Genomic DNA, 805 nt, shown 5'->3' with positions numbered 1-805 from the left:
TGCAAAAAGGCCTCATTCTCGACAATCCTCACCAGTAAAAGTGTGTAACTAGCAGAAGGTCGTGTCAGTTAAAGACTCCACCCGTCGTGTTATCATACCTCAGAAACATTAGGTACCGCAGTTGTCCTAAACATGACTGATAAGATGTCATTTTTTTTTTTTTTTAGAGAGAGAGAGTTTGATTCAAGAGGGACTCAATTTTCATTAGAAATAGAATAATTATGATATCACAACATAATTTATAGTGGTAAGTACAGAAGAGTAGTTTGTCATGGTGGACTCAGCAGTTAACCAGCAAGTAAAGGCGTTCAAAAAATGAATGAATAAATAAACAAAGTGAAATGTCAAAATGTCTTATATTTGTGAGATACCAATGCAAATTTTATTTCTCTGTCTGTTTTTTCACTGAACAGTGTTTGGGAAAGTCAATTTGATTTTCTGTGTCCATGTGCACATACACATTTTACTGACGGGAGAGGGCGCTATTCAAAGATCAGATTACAAAGCTGTATACAGAAAGGCGCAGAAATGCTTCTTCAGCTACAACGATAGTATAGACACAATGGTTAGTCAGACAATCAGTGTGGACGTATTCAGAGACAAGGACGGGTTAAAGGCGTAATCTTACATTTGCAGATTAAACAAAAACCCAGCATTAGTGCTTCAAAATAGATCTAAAATATGAGTTGGGGATAGAAACAAGCACTGTAAAAATTTGAAACCGTAAAATCGATGTTAAGTATTATTGAATATACAAAATGTGAACAATAGTGATAATAGAAATGTTTCCAGACTAAACCGTCTA

This window comes from Diadema setosum, chromosome 1 (genome assembly GCF_964275005.1).
Source record: "Diadema setosum chromosome 1, eeDiaSeto1, whole genome shotgun sequence".
NCBI classification, from domain to species: Eukaryota; Metazoa; Echinodermata; class Echinoidea; order Diadematoida; family Diadematidae; genus Diadema; species Diadema setosum.
This window is presented reverse-complemented; position numbering follows the sequence as displayed.